This window comes from Rattus norvegicus, chromosome 19 (assembly GCF_021556685.1).
Source record: "Rattus norvegicus strain SHRSP/BbbUtx chromosome 19, alternate assembly SHRSP_T2T, whole genome shotgun sequence".
Lineage (NCBI taxonomy): Eukaryota > Metazoa > Chordata > Mammalia > Rodentia > Muridae > Rattus > Rattus norvegicus.
This window is the reverse complement of record NC_141552.1, coordinates 34,575,201-34,593,954: the sequence shown is the minus strand read 5'-3', so window position 1 is coordinate 34,593,954 and position 18,754 is coordinate 34,575,201. Positions and strand designations below refer to the sequence as shown.

Below are 18,754 nucleotides of genomic sequence, written 5' to 3'. Positions count from 1 at the left end.
GTAGGGACTCAGTAGAAAACAGGATAGAACACGTGCTGGATAGAACCAACTGTGCTCAAATCACTCTCAAGATTGATGTAAATATGGCCACTGACAGACAGACTTAGTGAGAAACCAGAATCCAAGACTCAGCTATGAATTCAACACAAGAAAAGCTAAATGTGCCTTACATCTATGTAAGCATTTGACCATAGATCTAAAGTAAATAGATGGACGAAGTGATACTAACACTAGTCAGCTGAAAGTGGGGCTAGGGATGCAGTTGGTGGAGTGCTTGCCTAGTGTGTACCCAGAGCCCTTGGGTTCAGTCCCCAGTATTTCATAGAACCACATGTGAGGGTACACACTTTGTAACCCAGCACTCAGAGATAGTCACAGAACCAACAATCAAAGTAATCCTCAGCTACGTAGTTTGGAGTAGCCTGGGCTTCACAAGACCCCACTTAAAAATATACATAAATAGGTCAATTAAATTTGGAATTTCAGAACAAAGAAAGTTGCAAGAACAAAGAAGGTTATGATGTAACATTAAAAGGAAACTTCCCCAACAAAATGTAATATGCTTGTATATGCACAAAACAGCAGAGCATCAAAGTATATGAGGCAGACGCTGGTTGAGTTTCAAGGAGAAAAGAAGGAATATGTTTAAGCAATTGGCAACTCCATCATCTCCATCAGAAATGCACCAACCTAGTAGGCGAAAGTCAATAAGGACATACTGGAGTTAACAGAAGCACTAGTCAAGTGGACACAATGGTCATCTCATAGAACAATTAATTCATGAAAAGCAGAATAGCCATTCTTGTCCAGCTCACATAGATCATTCTCAGCCATGTTAGTGTATCTAAGAGACAGAAGTCATGTGATGCCTATTCTCAGTTCATAACTAAATTACCTAGAAATCAGTTACAGAACGATAGCTGGGGATTTCCTATGTTGTTGGAGATTTAATAACATACATTTACCTTCCAGTTTCCATCTTTGCCCAGAGCTGACCCTGTTCCACAGCCTTCTGTGCTCTGATTCTGCTGAAAGAGAGCTGGTCTCCCAGGAATGCTGACACACCTGAGAGTGCAGGAGGGTCAAGTCACTGTCAAAGACAGCAAGACCAGCTAACACCAGAGATAAGCAGATAGCGAGAGGCAAGTGCAAGAACATAACCAACAGAAACCCAGGCTACTTGGCATCTTCAGAACTCAGTTCTCCCACCACAGCAAGTCCAGGATACCCCAACATACTGGAAAAGCAAGATTCTGATTTAAAATCACATCTCATGATGATGTTAGACAACATTAAAAAGGACATAAATAACTCCCTTAAAGAAATACAAGAGAACACAGGTAAACAGGTGAAGGAATTGAACAAAACTATCCAGAATATAAAAATAGAAATAGAAACAATAAAGATATCACAAAGGGGGACAATCCTGGAGATAGAAAACCTAGGAAAGAGATCAGGAGTCATAGACACAAGCATCACCAACAGAATACAACAGATAGAAGAGAGAGTCACAGGGGCAGAAGGTACCATAAAAAACATTGACACAACAATCAACAATCAAATACATCTCTCTCTCTCTCTCTCTCTCTCTCTATATATATATATATATATATATATATATATATATATAAACGCACATATATATATATATATATATAAACGCACATATATATATATATATATATATGAAACGCAAAAAGCTCCTCACCCAAAATATCCAGGAAATCCAGGACACAATGAGAAGATCAAACCTAAGGATAATAGGTATAGAAGAGAGTGAAGACTCCCAACTTAAAGGGCCAGTAAATATCCCACAAAATTATAGAAGAAAATGTACCTAACCTAAAGAAAGAGATGCCCATAAGCACTCAAGAAGCCTACAGAACCCCACATAGATTGGACCAGAAAAGAAATTCCTCGCATCGCATAATAGTCAAAACACCAAATACACTAAACAAAGAAAGAATATTAAACCAGTAAGAGAAAAAGATCAAGTAACATATAAAGGCAGACCTATCAGAATTACACTAGACTTCTGAACAGAGACTATGAAAGCTAGAAGATCTTGGAAAAATATCATACACACCCTAAGAGAACATAAATGCCAGCCCAGGCTACTATACCCAGCAAAACTCTCAAGTACCATGGATGAAGAAACCAAGATATTCTATGACAAAACCAAATTTACACAATATCTTTCCACAAATCCAGCCCTACAAAGGATAATAGATAGAAAACTCCAACACTAGGAGGGAAGCTACACCCTAGAAAAAGCAAGAAAATAATCTTCTTTCAACTAACCCAGAATAAAATAGCCACACAAACATAATTGCACCTCTAACAATAAAAATAATAAGAAACAACAATCATTGGTCCCTAATATCTCTCAACATCAATGGACTTAATTCCCCCAATAAAAAGACATAGACTAACAGACTGGATATGTAAACAGGACCCAGCATTTTGCTGCATTCAGGAAGTGAACCTCAATGACAAAGACAGACACTTCCTCAGAGTAAAAGGCTGGGAAGAAAGTTTCCAAGCAAATGGTCCCAAGAAACAAGCAGGAGTAGCCATTTTAATATCAAATAAAATTGACTTTCAATCAAAAGTTATCAAAAAAGATAAGGCAGGACACTACATACTCATCAAAGGAAAACATTCATCAAGGTGAGCTCTCAATTCTGAATATCTATGCTCCAAATACAAGGGCACCCACATTCATAAAAGAAACTTTACTAAACCTCAAAGCACACATTGCACCTCACTCAATAATAGTGGAAAACTTTAACACCCCACTCTCCTCAATGGACATATCATGGAAACAGAAACTAAACAGAGACATAATGAAACTGAAAGAAGTTATGAACTAAATGGATTTAACAGATATCTATAGAACATTTCATCTTAAAACAAAAGAATATACCCTCTTCTCAGCACCTCATGGTACCTTCTCCAAAATTGACCATATAATCAGTCACAAAACAGGCGTCAACAGATACAAGATGATAGAAATAACCCCATGCATCCTATCAGATCACTATGGACTAAGACTGGTCTTCAATAACAACAAAAACAACAGAAAGCCCACATACACATGGAAGCCGAACAACGCTCTACTCAATGATAACTTTGTCGAGGAAGAAATAAAGAAAGAAATTAAAGCCTTTTTAGAATTTAATGACAAGGGGTTGGGGATTTAGCTCAGTGGTAGAGCACTTGCCTAGAAAGCGCAAGGCCCTGGGTTCGGTCCTCAGCTCCGGAAAACAAAGAAAGAAAAAAAATAGAATTTAATGACAATGAAGGCACAACAAACCCAAACTTATGGGGTACAATGAAAGCTGTGCTAAGAAGAAAACTCATAGCTCTGAGGGCCTCCAAAAAAGAAACTGGAGAGAGCATATACTAGCAGCTTGACAGCACACGTAAGAGCTCCAGAACAAAAAGAAGCAAATACACCCAAGAGGAGTAGGTGACAGGAAATAATCAAACTCAGGGCTGAAATCAACCAAGTACAAACAGGAAGAACTATGTAAAGAATCAACAAAACCAGGAGCTGGTTCTTTGAGAAAATCAACAACATAGATAAACCCTTAGCCAGACTAACTAGAGGGCAGAGAGATATTATCCAAATTAACAAAATCAGTAATGAAAAGGGAGACATAACAACACAAACTGAGGAAATAAAAAAAATCATTAAATCCTACTGCAAGAGCCTATACTCAACAAAACTGGGAAATCTGGATGAACTGGGCAGTTTTCTAGACAAATACCAGGTACCAAAGTTAAATCAGGATCAGATAAACCATCCAAACAGTTCCATAATTCCTAAAGAAATAGAAGTAGTCATTAAAAGTCTCTGAAGCAAAAAAAGTCCAGAACCAGATGGGCTTAGTGCTGAATTCTATCAGACCTTCATAGAAGACCTAATACCAATACTGTCCAAACTATTCCACAAAATAGAAACAGAAGGAACACTACCCAATTCCTTCTATGAGGCCACAATTACACTTATACCTAAGCCACATAAAGACTCAACAAAAAAAGAGAACTTCAGATCAAATGTTGATGCCAAAATACTCAATAAGTTTCTTGCAAACTGAATCCAAGAACACATCAAAGCAAACATCTGTCATGATCAAGGAGGCTTCATCCTAGGGATGCAGGGATGGTTCAACATACAGAAATCCATCAATGTAATCCACTATATAAACAAACTCAAAAGAAAAAAAACCACATGATTATCTCATTAGATGCTGAGAAAGCATTTGACAAAATTCAACACCCCTTCATGATAAAAGTCTTGGAAAAATCAGGAATTCAAGGCCCATAACTAAACATAGTAAAAGTAATATACAGCAAACCAGTAGCCAACATTAAACTAAATGGGAAGAAACTTGAATCAATCCCACTAAAATCAGGGACTAGACAAGGCTACCCACTCTCTCCCTACCTAATCAATATAGTACTCAAAGTCCTAGCTAGAGCAATCAGACAATAAAATGAAAGGAGGTCAAAGGGATACAAATCGGAAAGGAAGAAGTCAAACTATCACTATTTGCAGATGATATGATAGTGTACTTAAGTGACCCCAAAAATTCCATCAGAAAACTCCTACAGCTAATAAACAACTTCAGAAAAGTGGCTGGGGGGTGGGTTGGGGATTTAGCTCAGTGGTAGAGCGCTTGCCTAGCAAGCACAAGGCCCTGGGTTCGGTCCTCAGCTCCGAAAAACAAAAAAACAAAAACACACACATACACAAAAATTAACTCAAACAAATCATTAGCCTTCCTCTACTCAAAGGATAAACAGGTTGAGAAAGAAATTAGGAAAGTGAAACCCTTCACAATAGTCACAAATAATATAAAATACCTTGGTGTAACTCTAACCAAGCAAGTGAAAGATCTGTATGGTAAGAACTTCAAGTCTCTGAAGAATGAAATTGAAAATGATCTCAGAAGATGGAAAGATCTTCCATGCTCATGGATTGGCAGGATTAATATTATAAAAATGGCCATCTTGCCAAAAGTAATCTACAGATTCAATGCAATACCCATCAAAATTCCAACTCAATTCTTCACAGAGTTAGAAAGAGCAATTCTCAAATTCATTTGGAATAACAAAAAACCCAGGATAGCAAAAAACTATCCTCAACAACAAAAGAACTTCAGGGGGAATCACCATCCCTGACCACAAGCTGTATTACAGAACAATAGTGATTAAAAACTGTGTGCTATTGGTATAGAGATAGGCAGGTAGATCAATGGAATAGATTTGAAGACCTAGAAATGAAACCACACACCTATGGTCACTTGACCTTTGCAAAGAAGCTAAAACCATCCAGTGGAAAAAGACTGCTTTTTCAAGAAATGGTGTTGGTTCACCTGGATGCCAGCATGTATAAGAATGCAAATAAATTTATTCTTATGGCTTCTTACAAAGCTCAAGTCCAAGTGGATCTTGGACCTCCACATAAAACCAGATACACTGAAAGCAATAGAAGAGAAAGTGGGTAAGAGCCTCAAACATGTGGGCACAGGGGAAAATTTCCTGAACAGAACACCAATGGTTTATGCTCTAAGATCAAGAATTGATAAATGGGACCTCATAAAATTGCAAAGCTTCTGTAAGGCAAAGGACATAAAATGGCAACCAACAGATTGGGAAAAGATCTTTACCAATCCTATATCCGTAGAGGGCTAATATCCAATATATACAAAGAACTCAAGAAGTTATACTCCAGAAAATCAAATAACCCTTTTAAAAAATGGGCTTCAGAGCTAAACAAAGAATGCTCAACTGAGGAATATCGAATGTCTGAGAAGAACCTAAAGAAATGTTCAACATCTTTAGTCATCAGGGAAATGCAAATCAAAAGAACTCCGAGATTCCACCTCACACAAGTTAGAATGGCTAAGTTAAAAAACTCAAGTGATAGCAGATGTTGGTGAGGATGTGGAGAAAGAGGAATACTCCTCCATTGTTGGTGGGATTGCAAGCTGGTACAACCATTCTGGAAATCAGTCTGGCGGTTCCTCAGAAAATTGGACATAGTAGTACCTGAGGACACAGCAATACCACTCCTGGGCATATAGCCAAAAGATGCTCCAACGTATAACAAGGACACATGCTCCTCTATGTTCATAGCAGCCTTATTTATAATAGCTAGAAGCTGGAAAGAACCCAGATATCCTTCAATAGAGGAATGGATACATTTACACAATGGAATACTACTCAGCTATTAAAAACGACTTCATGAAATTCTTAGGCAAATGGACGGAACTTGAAAATATCATCCTGAGTAAGGTAACCCAATCATAAAAGAATGCACATGGTATGTACTCACTGATAAGCAGATATTAGCCCAAAAGCTTGGAATACCAAAGATACAATTCACAGACCACATGAAGCTCAAGAAGGAAGGCCAAAATGTGGATGCTTCAGACCTTCTTAGAAGGGGGAACAAAAATACTCATAGGAGGAAACATGGAGACAAAGTATGGAGCAGAGACTGAAAGGCCATCCTGAGACTGCCCCACATGGGGATGCATCCTATATGTAGTCAACATTTGCGGATACCAAGAAGTGCATGCTGACAGGAGCCTGATATTTTGGTCTGGCGAGAAGCTCTGCCACAAACTTACAAATACAGAGGCAAATGCTCACAGCCAACCATTGAACTGAGAACAGAGTCTCCAATAGAATAGTTAGAGAAAAGGACTAAAGTAGCTGAACAGGTTTGCCTCTTAAAAAGAACACAATATCAAACAACCAGACCCCTCAGAGCTCCAAGGGAGGAAACCACCAACCCAAGAGAACATAGGAATGGACCTATGGCTCTATCTGCATATGTAGCAGAGGATGGCCTTGTCTGGCATCAATGGGAAGTGAGGTCCTTGGTCCTGTCAAGGCTCGATGTCCCAGTTTAGGAGAATGTCACGGTAGGGAGGTGGGAGGGAGTGGATGGGTGCATGAGGGAGCACCCTAAGAGAAGTAGGGAGGGGTGGGAAAGCCCATTTATGGAGGGGAAACCAGGAAATGGGATAACATTTAAAATGTAAATAAAAATGCAATTAAAGAGCAAAAAAATTAGAAAATAAAAATTTTATACAATAAACTAAAAATAACACACATTTAAATAACATGTGAATTAGAAAGCATATATCAAGAGTAATTTAAAAATATTTTGGGTTGGGGATTTAGCTCAGAGGTAGAGCGCTTGCCTAGCAAGCCCAAGGCCCTGGGTTCGGTCCACAGCTCCGGAAAATAAAAAAGTTACAAAAATAAAATAAAAAAAATATTTTGAACTCAATGAAAAGACAGAAAGCATAATTGGAAAAAGAGGAATAACTTCTCTACAAAATTTTTCACAAGATAGAAACAAGAACTATTCTGTAATTCATCCTACAAGACCCGCATTACCTAATGCCAAAGAGACAATGAGAAAGAAATGAGATAGACAGAGATACAATGAAAAAGAAAAGACACGTGCAATATTTCTCATCAAGTCCACACAAAAACCTGCAGCAAACAGTTGACAAATTGAACACACTGTTGTTTACAAAGATTTCTCCATTGAAGAGAAGAGGAATTTATTCCAGACACGCAGGATTGATCTAACATTTTAATATTAGCTGGTGTAATCGACATCTTGTGCAGACTAAGTAGAAACGCCATATTAGTGTATAATAGATGAAGAAAAGTTACTTGACCGGATCCAACCAACAGTCATTCGGGATTTTAAGGACTGTAGAGGTTAAGAGCACTGACTGCTCTTCCAGAGGTTCTGAGTTCAATTCCCAGCAACCTCATGGTGGCTCACAACCATCTTAATAGGATCCAATGCTCTCTTCCAATGAGCATGTCATCTACTTCATAAGGAATAGTGACAATGACGCTATTCCTTATGTTCAGCCCAGTGATGCCAACAAACCAATTCTCCTGCTCACAACAGAACAAAACAGGGATTTCTGGTCTTGCTCACTCCTTCTCAAAATTATACCAATAGACCTAACTCAGTATTTGTCATAGGTAAAATAAGAGATTGAAGAAATTAGACTGTCACTGTTCACAGATTACTAGATTACCTATCAAAGATCCAAAAGAATAGAGAAAAGTCTTCCAAGAAAGCAGCAATGACCTACCTCAGGGCTTTGGGGTATAAATTTAATGTGTTAAATAAATTGTTATATACTACATATTACTAGCAAACAAATGACTTTGACACTTAAAAACATATTAACATAGGCATGAAATACTTGAGCATATATCTAGGAAAATATAAATTTAGCTGTCAGAACTCTGTGGATTGGAGACCAGATTGGTCTATGTAGTGAATTCCAGCAAGACCCTGTCTCAAAAATATTATATGAAGTGGCAAAAGGTTCAGTAAAATCAACTCAATATCAAAGGCAAAAAAAAGTCAGAGGACTGGCGCTATGGTGATTTCAAAATGAATTATTAAACAACACTGGTCACAAGACAGGGAGGTATTGTCGAATAAAGAGACAGACAAATAGAAAGGAGCAGAGAGCTTTTAATAGCTACACAGAGATAGCACTTCATCTTTGACAAAGAGCAAAAGGTTTTTGTCAGTGGAGAAAATATTCTTTTTTCAACAAATAGCACCAAATGATTGGATATCCATGTGTAAAACACACATCTGGGCACAAGTCTTGCATCTGTCATCTAAGTTAAATCCAGTGGGTCATGAACATAAATGTAAAACCACAAAATTTGTAGGACATGATTTAGGAGGTTATTCATATGATGTTGGGTTTGGCAACAACTTTTTATAAACTATAGACTCTTATATAGCTGCAGCTGGCCTTAGGGTTACTATTAACCAAGACTGGCCTTGAACCCCTGAGCCTCTTGCCTCAGTCTCTCAAGTACTGGGGTTAAAAGCATGTGTCACCATGCTCAGCCGTGGATAGCAAAGGTATCCACTTTTGAAAGGTAATACAAAAGGCATGGCTTATGAATGAAAGAACTGATGAGCAGGTCTTCATTACAAACAAAATTTTCTGCTCCGTGGACAAAAGAGAAGGAAAAGACAAGCCATCATCTGGAAGAAAGTATTGTCATAAGATGTATCTAATGAAGGACTGTTATCTAAAATATAAAAATAATTCTTACAAAGCTGATCAACTAGAATAGAAACAACCCTGTTAGGACCAGTTAAGAAGATACACAGATAGCAATAATTATATAAACAGATATTGCATGTCATATATTCCTAGGGCAATGTAAATGAATATAGCCACTACTATTGGAATGCCCAGGTCTAGAACAGAGATCATGTCAGATGCTGATGAGAACACAGTCAACAGGAATGCTAGCTTGTTTATTGAGTGGCTTCTGTAAGAAGCAGGCATGTGTTTACTGTATGTGACAGGCAATGTCAACAGAGTGACGAGAACTAGAATCACCTAGGACACCTGTGATCACACCTGAGGCCACACCTGTGAGGGAATTGTTTTTATATTAAGGTTAAAGTCAGTGAAGGGATTATCTTGATTAGGTTAGTTGATGTGGAAAGACTATTTTGGGTGTATGTGTGCATCTTGGTGAATCTGTGTGCATATAGTGCCTGAACGCCTAGAACTAGATGTGAGTCACCTAATACGGGTATTAAGAGCTGAAGTTAAGCTTCCTGTCCGGCCGCCATCGGAGAGCTGCAGCCATGACCCTGCGCAACCCCATGGCCGTGGGCCTCAACAAAGGCCACAAAGTGACGAAAAACATCAGCAAGCAGAGACAGCCACCACCGCGGGCGCCTCACCAAGCACGCCAAGTTCGTGCAAGATATGATCTGGGAGGTGTGCGGCTTCGCGCCCTACGAGCGGCGCGCCAGGGAGCTGCTCAAGGTGTCCAAGAACAAGCGAGCACTCAAGTTTATCAAGAAGCGGGTGGGCACGCACATCCGCGCCAAGAGAAAGAGGGAGGAGCTGAGCAACCTGCTGGCAGCCATGCGGAAGGCGGCAGCCAAGAAGGATTGATGACTCCTCCCCCAATAAAAGATGGTTCTTAAAAAAAAAAAAAAGAAGAGCTGAAGTTAAGCCTTCTGAGAGGAGCAGCAAGTCCTCTTGACAATTGAGCAACCTTTCTAGCCTCAGAAGGCCCATCTTAACTGTGGTCCAGACTCGGGACTGCATACAGTAGAGAACATAAGCTGGGCCCCAGTATCCACTGCCTTGTTCTTTCCGAGGGCAGAGGGAACGTGGTTAGCGGCATCAAGCTCTTACTGCCCCAGCTTCCTCCCCGTGATGGGCTGTGAGCCAAACAAAGCCTTCTTCCCTTCAGTTGCCCCTGATACACCCACTAAGGTATATAATATAACTCGGTAATCAATGTTGGTGTTCCTCCGAAAGAGCTCACTTGTAATTGGCAAGATTTAGATGGAATCAATGTACCCTTCAGGAATCAGCTGTGGTACACCTAGATGCTGGACTATCACTCAGCAAAAGAGAGAAATGAGATACTGAGCAATGCAAGGATATAAAGGACTCTCCACATATCCAAAAGTAAAGGAAGACAATCTGAGAGCGCCAATTATCACCATTATTAATTAATACTAATGAATTGCTTATTCATTTTAATTAAATTATTAATTATTAATTAATCAGTACTCTATTACACCAATCATATGATATTCTGGAAAAGGCAAAACAGTGCTAACAGTGAAAATACTGGTGGTGTCTGTGAGTTAGAGGGGCGGGGCCTGGAAGATTTGGAGGGCTGCGAACCTGCTCTGTGTGACACGGTCATGGTGGATACATATTGTTCGTTTATTCAGGCCCAGGGAATGCAGAGTAAACCTGACATTGTAGCCGACAGGCTTTGAGCGACAAGCGGTGTGTCAATTCAGCCTCACTTCCTGAGACTATTCAGGCAATTGCTTGCTGGGCCGACAATAGAAATGTATTGTTCCGCAGCCTGGAAAGTCCAAGAGGGACACCCCAGAAGATCCATTGTCTACAAGTGCACGTTCCTCACAGCTGGCATCTTCTGTGTGCCGACCGTCACGTGGCGGAGGAGGCAAACATAGATTCCCCCTACCTCTTTTTTTTTTTTTTTTTTTTGGCTTTATTTTTTTTTTTATTTTTTTTTTTATTTTTTTTTTTATTAACTTGAGTATTTCTTATATACATTTCGAGTGTTATTCCCTTTCCCGGTTTCCGGGCAAACATCCCCCTCCCCCCTCCCCTTCCTTATGGGTGTTCCCCTCCCAACCCTCCCACCATTGCCGCCCTCCCCCCATAGACTAGTTCACTGGGGGTTCAGTCTTAGCAGGACCCAGGGCTTCCCCTTCCACTGGTGCTCTTACTAGGATATTCATTGCTACCTATGGGGTCAGAGTCCAGGGTCAGTCCATGTATAGTCTTTAGGTAGTGGCTTAGTCCCTGGAAGCTCTGGTTGCTTGGCATTGTTGTACTTTTGGGGTCTCGAGCCCCTTCAAGCTCTTCCAGTTCTTTCTCTGATTCCTTCAATAGGGGACCTATTCTCAGTTCAGTGGTTTGCTGCTGGCATTCGCCTCTGTATTTGCTGTATTCTGGCTGTGTCTCTCAGGAGCGATCTACATCCGGCTCCTGTCGGTCTGCACTTCTTTGCTTCATCCATCTAGTCCAATTGGGTGGCTGTATATGTATGGGCCAAATGTGGGACAGGCTCTGAATGGGTGTTCCTTCAGTCTCTGTTTTAATCTTTGCCTCTCCCTTCCCTGCCAAGGGTATTCTTTTTCCTCATTTAAAGAAGGAGTGAAGCATTCACATTTTGATCATCCGTCTTGAGTTTCGTTTGTTCTAGGCATCTAGGGTAATTCAAGCATTTGGGCTAATAGCCACTTATCAATGAGTGCATACCATGTATGTCTTTCTGTGATTGGGTTAGTTCACTCAGGATGATATTTTCCAGTTCCAACCATTTGCCTACGAATTTCATAAACTCGTTGTTTTTGATGGCTGAGTAGTATTCCATTGTGTAGATGTACCACATTTTCTGTATCCATTCCTCTGTTGAAGGGCATCTGGGTTCTTTCCATTTTCTGGCTATTATAAATAAGGCTGCGATGAACATAGTGGAGCACGTGTCTCTTTTATATGTTGAGGCATCTTTTGGGTATATGCCCAAGAGAGGTATAGCTGGATCCTCAGGCAGTTCAATGTCCAATTTTCTGAGGAACCTCCAGACTGATTTCCAGAATGGTTTTACCAGTCTGCAATCCCACCAACAATGGAGGAGTGTTCCTCTTTCTCCACAACCTCGCCAGCATCTGCTGTCACCTGAGTTTTTGATCTTAGCCAATCGCACTGGTGTGAGGTGAAATCTCAGGGTTGTTTTGATTTGCATTTCCCTTATGACTAAAGATGTTGAACATTTCTTTAGGTGTTTCTCAGCCATTCGGCATTCCTCAGCTGTGAATTCTTTGTTTAGCTCTGAACCCCATTTTTTAATAGGGTTATTTGTTTCCCTGCGGTCTAACTTCTTGAGTTCTTTGTATATTTTGGATATAAGGCCTCTATCTGTTGTAGGGTTGGTAAAGATCTTTTCCCAATCTGTTGGTTGCCGTTTTGTCCTAACCACAGTGTCCTTTGCCTTACAGAAGCTTTGCAGTTTTATGAGATCCCATTTGTCAATTCTTGATCTTAGAGCATAAGCCATTGGTGTTTTGTTCAGGAAATTTTTTCCAGTGCCCATGTGTTCCAGATGCTTCCCTAGTTTTTCTTCTATTAGTTTGAGTGTGTCTGGTTTGATGTGGAGGTCCTTGATCCACTTCGACTTAAGCTTTGTACAGGGTGATAAGCATGGATCGATCTGCATTCTTCTACATGTTGCCCTCCAGTTGAACCAGCACCATTTGCTGAAAATGCTATCTTTTTTCCATTGGATGGTTTTGGCTCCTTTGTCAAAAATCAAGTGACCATAGGTGTGTGGGTTCATTTCTGGGTCTTCAATTCTATTCCATTGGTCTATCTGTCTGTCTCTGTACCAATACCATGCAGTTTTTATCACTATTGCTCTGTAATACTGCTTGAGTTCAGGGATAGTGATTCCCCCTGAAGTCCTTTTATTGTTGAGGATAGCTTTAGCTATCCTGGGTTTTTTGTTATTCCAGATGAATTTGCAAATTGTTCTGTCTAACTCTTTGAAGAATTGGATTGGTATTTTGATGGGGATTGCATTGAATCTGTAGATTGCTTTTGGTAAAATGGCCATTTTTACTATATTAATCCTGCCAATCCATGAGCATGGGAGATCTTTCCATCTTCTGAGGTCTTCTTCAATTTCTTTCTTCAGTGTCTTGAAGTTCTTATTGTACAGATCTTTTACTTGCTTGGTTAAAGTCACACCGAGGTACTTTATATTATTTGGGTCTATTATGAAGGGTGTCGTTTCCCTAATTTCTTTCTCGGCTTGTTTCTCTTTTGTATAGAGGAAGGCAACTGATTTATTTGAGTTAATTTTATACCCAGCCACTTTGCTGAAGTTGTTTATCAGCTTTAGTAGTTCTCTGGTGGAACTTTTGGGATCACTTAAATATACTATCATATCATCTGCAAATAGTGATATTTTGACCTCTTCTTTTCCGATCTGTATCCCTTTGATCTCCTTTTGTTGTCTGATTGCTCTGGCTAGAACTTCAAGAACTATATTGAATAAGTAGGGAGAGAGTGGGCAGCCTTGTCTAGTCCCTGATTTTAGTGGGATTGCTTCAAGTTTCTCTCCATTTAGTTTAATGTTAGCAACTGGTTTGCTGTATATGGCTTTTACTATGTTTAGGTATGGGCCTTGAATTCCTATTCTTTCCAGGACTTTTATCATGAAGGGGTGTTGAATTTTGTCAAATGCTTTCTCAGCATCTAATGAAATGATCATGTGGTTCTGTTCTTTCAGTTTGTTTATATAATGGATCACGTTGATGGTTTTCCGTATATTAAACCATCCCTGCATGCCTGGGATGAAGCCTACTTGATCATGGTGGATGATTGTTTTGATGTGCTCTTGAATTCGGTTTGCCAGAATTTTATTGAGTATTTTTGCGTCGATATTCATAAGGGAAATTGGTCTGAAGTTCTCTTTCTTTGTTGTGTCTTTGTGTGGTTTAGGTATAAGAGTAATTGTAGATTCGTAGAAGGAATTCAGTAGGGCTCCATCTGTTTCAATTTTGTGGAATAGTTTGGATAATATTGGTATGAGGTCTTCTATGAAGGTTTGATAGAATTCTGCACTAAACCCATCTGGACCTGGGCTCTTTTTGGTTGGGAGACCTTTAATGACTGCTTCTATTTCCTTAGGAGTTATGGGGTTGTTTAACTGGTTTATCTGTTCCTGATTTAACTTTGATACCTGGTATCTGTCTAGGAAATTGTCCATTTCCTGAAGATTTTCAAATTTTGTTGAATATAGGTTTTTATAGTAAGATCTGATGATTTTTTGAATTTCCTCTGAATCTGTAGTTATGTCTCCCTTTTCATTTCTGATTTTGTTAATTTGGACGCACTCTCTGTGTCCTCTCATTAGTCTGGCTAAGGGTTTATCTATCTTGTTGATTTTCTCAAAGAACCAACTTTTGGTCCTGTTGATTCTTTCTATGGTCCTTTTTGTTTCTACTTGGTTGATTTCAGCTCTGAGTTTGATTATTTCCTGCCTTCTACTCCTCCTGGGTGTATTTGCTTCTTTTTGTTCTAGAGCTTTTAGGTGTGCTGTCAAGCTGCTGACATATGCTCTTTCCTGTTTCTTTCTGCAGGCACCCAGCGCTATGAGTTTTCCTCTTAGCACAGCTTTCATTGTGTCCCATAAGTTTGAGTATGTTGTATCTTCATTTTCATTAAATTCTAAAAAGTTTTTAATTTCTTTCTTTATTTCTTCCTTGACCAGGTTATCATTGAGTAGAGCATTGTTCAATTTCCACGTATATGTGGGCATTCTTCCCTTATTGTTATTGAAGACCAGTTTTAGGCCGTGGTGGTCCGATAGCACGCATGGGATTATTTCTATCTTTCTGTACCTGTTGAGGCCCGTTTTTTGACCAATTATATGGTCAATTTTGGAGAAAGTACCATGAGGAGCTGAGAAGAAGGTATATCCTTTTGCTTTAGGATAGAATGTTCTATAAATATCCGTTAAGTCCATTTGGCTCATGACTTCTCTTAGTCTGTCGACATCACTGTTTAATTTCTGTTTCCATGATCTGTCCATTGATGAGAGTGGGGTGTTGAAATCTCCCACTATTATTGTGTGAGGTGCAATGTGTGTTTTGAGCTTTAGTAAGGTTTCTTTTACGTATGTAGGTGCCCTTGTATTTGGGGCATAGATATTTAGGATTGAGAGTTCATCTTGGTTGATTTTTCCTTTGATGAATATGAAGTGTCCTTCCTTATCTTTTTTGATGACTTTTAGTTGGAAATTGATTTTATTTGATATTAGAATGGCTACTCCAGCTTGCTTCTTCTGACCATTTGCTTGGAAAGTTGTTTTCCAGCCTTTCACTCTGAGGTAGTGTCTGTCTTTGTCTCTGAGGTGTGTTTCCTGTAGGCAGCAGAATGCAGGGTCCTCGTTGCGTATCCAGTTTGTTAATCTATGTCTTTTTATTGGGGAGTTGAGGCCATTGATATTGAGAGATATTAAGGAATAGTGATTATTGTTTCCCTTTATATTCATATTTGGATGTGAGGTTATGTTTGTGTGCTTTCATTCTCTTTGTTTTGTTGCCAAGACGATTAGTTTCTTGCTTCTTCTAGGGTATAGCTTGCCTCCTTATGTTGGGCTTTACCATTTATTATCCTTTGTAGTGCTGGATTTGTAGAAAGATATTGTGTAAATTTGGTTTTGTCATGGAATATCTTGGTTTCTCCATCAATGTTAATTGAGAGTTTTGCTGGATACAGTAACCTGGGCTGGCATTTGTGTTCTCTTAGGGTCTGTATGACATCAGTCCAGGATCTTCTGGCCTTCATAGTTTCTGGCGAGAAGTCTGGTGTGATTCTGATAGGTCTCCCTTTATATGTTACTTGACCTTTTTCCCTTACTGCTTTTAATATTCTTTCTTTATTTTGTGCGTTTGGTGTTTTGACAATTATGTGACGGGAGGTGTTTCTTTTCTGGTCCAATCTATTTGGAGTTCTGTAGGCTTCTTGTATGCCTATGGGTATCTCTTTTTTTAGGTTAGGGAAGTTTTCTTCTATGATTTTGTTGAAGATATTTACTGGTCCTTTGAGCTGGGAGTCTTCACTCTCTTCTATACCTATTATCCTTAGGTTTGATCTTCTCATTGAGTCCTGGATTTCCTGTATGTTTTGGACCAGTAGCTTTTTCCGCTTTACATTATCTTTGACAGTTGAGTCAATGATTTCTATGGAATCTTCTGCTCCTGAGATTCTCTCTTCCATCTCTTGTATTCTGTTGGTGAAGCTTGTATCTACAGCTCCTTGTCTCTTCTTTTGGTTTTCTATATCCAGGGTTGTTTCCATGTGTTCTTTCTTGATTGCTTCTATTTCCATTTTTAATTCCTTCATCTGTTTGATTGTGTTTTCCTGGAATTCTTTCAGGGATTTTTGCCATTCCTCTCTGTAGGCTTCTACTTGTTTATTAATGATTTCCTGTGTTTCCCTAAGTGTGTTCATGTCTTTCTTGAAGTCCTCCAGCATCATGATCAAATATGATTTTGAAACTAGATCTTGCTTTTCTGGTGTGTTTGGATATTCCATGTTTGTTTTGGTGGGAGAATTGGGCTCCGATGATGGCATGCAGTCTTGGTTTCTGTTGCTTGGGTTTCTGCGCTTGCCTCTCGCCATCAGATTATCTCTAGTGTTACTTTGTTCTGCTATTTCTGACAGTGGCTAGACTGACCTATAAGCCTGTGTGTCAGGAGTGCTGTAGACCTGTTTTCCTCTCTTTCCTTCAGTTATGGGGACAGTGTGTTCTGCTTTCGGGCGTGTAGTTTTTCCTCTCTACAGGTCTTCAGCTGTTCCTGTGGGCCTGTGTCTTGAGTTCACCAGGCAGCTTTCTTGCAGCAGAAAAGTTGGTCTTACCTGTGGTCCCGAGGCTCAGGTTCGCTCGTGGGGTGCTGCCCAGGGGCTCTCTGCAGCGGCAGCAACCAGGAAGACCTGTGCCGCCCCTTCCGGGAGCTTCAGTGCACCAGGGTTCCAGATGGTCTTTGGCTTTTTCCTCTGGCGTCTGAGATGTGTGTGCAGGGAGCAGTCTCTTCTGGTTTCCCAGGCTTGTCTGCCTCTCTGAAGGTTTAGCTCTCCCTCCCACGGGATTTGGGTGCAGAGAACTGTTTATCCGGTCTGTTTCTTTCAGGTTCCGGCGGTGTCTCAGGCGCAGAAGTCCTGCCGCTCCTGGGCCCTCCCCCACGGGAGCCCAGAGGCCTTATACAGTTTCCTCTTGGGCCAGGGATGTGGGCAGGGGTGAGCAGTGTTGGTGGTCTCTTCCGCTCTGCAGCCTCAGGAGTGCCCACCTGACCAGGCGGTTGGGTCTCTCTCTCACCGGGTCTGGGAGCAGAGAGCTGCTGCGGGCCGGGATCCGCGGGTGTGGGACTTCCGGTAAACACAGAACGTGCCTCCTAGAGAAATTCTGCTTCCGTGTCCCAAGCTCACCAGGCAGCTTTCTTGCAGCAGAAAATTTGGTCTTACCTGTGGTCCCGAGGCTCCGGTTCGCTCGTGGGGTGCTGCCCAGGGGCTCTCTGCAGCGGCAGCAACCAGGAAGACCTGTGCCGCCCCTTCCGGGAGCTTCAGTGCACCAGGGTTCCAGATGGTCTTTGGCTTTTTCCTCTGGCGTCCGAGATGTGTGTGCAGGGAGCAGTCTCTTCTGGTTTCCCAGGCTTGTCTGCCTCTCTGAAGGTTTAGCTCTCCCTCCCACGGGATTTGGGTGCAGAGAACTGTTTATCCGGTCTGTTTCTTTCAGGTTCCGGCGGTGTCTCAGGCGCAGAAGTCCTGCCGCTCCTGGGCCCTCCCCCACGGGAGCCCAGAGGCCTTATACAGTTTCCTCTTGGGCCAGGGATGTGGGCAGGGGTGAGCAGTGTTGGTGGTCTCTTCCGCTCTGCAGCCTCAGGAGTGCCCACCTGACCAGGCGGTTGGGTCTCTCTCTCCCCCCCTACCTCTTTTATGAGAGCACCATGAAAGCCAGGAAGCAGAGCCCTCGTGACCTTGATCTTTCAAGGTCTCTCTTATATTGTAGATTACTCTCCAGCATAATGAATTTAGGAGAGGGCCTCGAACATTAAGACCTCAGAAACTGTGGCACTGCTGTGGTAGGTGTTGGGTATGGGGAGGGGGGCTATGCATATGTGCAAAAACTGCTCTAAAAACAAGAAAACCTATTTTAGAGGAAAAAGAAAAAGGAGGGAGAGAGAGAAAGGCCAAAACAGTATACTTGAAAATGTCTATGCCTTTAAGCTAGGAAGTGAATTCCTATTGAATCTGTAACTGAAATAAACAATTCCAGAAGATAATAAAATAAAAAAAAAATCCTCTCAGCCCATGTCACTCTCCAGGAGAACATGGGTGAGAAGGAAAGAGAGAAGAAGGAGGCACCAGAGCTTTAGTCTCCTCTTTCTACAGGATTAGGGCCGTTCTCCAAAGTGCTAGATAGAGGTGTTTAACCTTGGCTCTGGCTCTGGCTCCCTTCAGGTGTCAGGCATTCGATGGCCATGCATACAAGATGGTGATGGCCTCCTGCCACTCTGTTCCTGTCACACAACCCCAACTTTCCGGGTCTCCGTTTCCCCATCTGAGAAGTGAGATGGTTGTAT

At 40.9% G+C, this 18,754-nt stretch overlaps 1 pseudogene; it reads left to right on the top strand.

Annotated features, from left to right (window-relative positions):
• The first annotated feature begins 9,685 nt into the window (after positions 1 to 9,685).
• Rpl36-ps5 (ribosomal protein L36, pseudogene) lies at positions 9,686 to 10,001 on the top strand (annotated as a pseudogene).
• Positions 10,002 to 18,754: the final 8,753 nt, after the last annotated feature.